Source organism: Bactrocera neohumeralis, chromosome 3, assembly GCF_024586455.1.
Source record: "Bactrocera neohumeralis isolate Rockhampton chromosome 3, APGP_CSIRO_Bneo_wtdbg2-racon-allhic-juicebox.fasta_v2, whole genome shotgun sequence".
Classification (NCBI taxonomy): Eukaryota; Metazoa; Arthropoda; class Insecta; order Diptera; family Tephritidae; genus Bactrocera; species Bactrocera neohumeralis.
In genome coordinates, this window is record NC_065920.1 from 56,364,239 (window position 1) to 56,365,187 (window position 949).

General features: G+C 36.5%; 1 pseudogene; it reads left to right on the forward strand.

Moving 5' to 3' along the window:
- The first annotated feature begins 483 nt into the window (after positions 1 to 483).
- On the forward strand, positions 484 to 686 carry LOC126754287 (small nucleolar RNA U3; annotated as a pseudogene).
- Positions 687 to 949: the final 263 nt, after the last annotated feature.

Below are 949 nucleotides of genomic sequence, written 5' to 3' on the forward strand. Positions count from 1 at the left end.
CCTTGTCTGCGAAGATGTTCGAGCAGCAAGGGAAGCGGTGACAATCGGCGATCGTTTGTTCGTTTCTTTCGGCACAGCTCGGCTTTTCTACCAACAACACAATGTTGCCATGTTTATGCTGTTGTTGTTTTTGTAGAACAATGTTTTAATTTTTGGTTGGTGACATATTCAATTAAAAATAAATTCTGTTGGGATTCGAACCTACGTGCTCGTCGTAACTTTTCAAGCGCTTACCACCAACACCACCATTGACACTTGTATTGCGTTGTCCTAATTATGGTTTGGTTATGCATGAAAGAAATATACAATGGATCGCCGATTGTTACCTCTTTCCTTGCTGCTGCTGCGCATATGTATGTTTGTATGCTTGTGCATTATTGAAGTTATGCTTCTTTTTCTTTCGTTTGTCTTTCATTTCTGCGAATTCTCAACTATTTTGCATATATTTTGGTTGAAATACTCTGCGTTGGCCGTTGAAAAATTAAGGCTATATTTTACAGGATCATTTCTGTAGTTAGTCTTCATTTAAATTTTTTGGAAATCGACCCGCGATGACGAGGTATATCGTTTTATCTGACAGCGTGAGGTTTATGAACTTCATTTCTAATATTGTGTTGTGGCATATTAGAAATGATGTTTCTTCGAAAATCGCTCGCTTACAACGGATAAAACGACTTCTGAGTGGTGATTTTAATGAATAAATTCCAAGGTTTTACGCAAAAATAATGCGGTCAATAAGTACAGTACGCTTATGTATGCTTGCGCATTATTTTTCTTTCGTTTGTCTTTCATTTTTGCGAATTCTCAACTATTTTATGTGACTTTATTTCTTTCGTCTCTCTTTTTTTTTTTTTTGTGCGAATTCTTTGAATTTCTGAACGCGCACATGCGTATACATACATTCATATGAGCATGTGCAGATACACAAGATAGGATAGAAAGATGTATG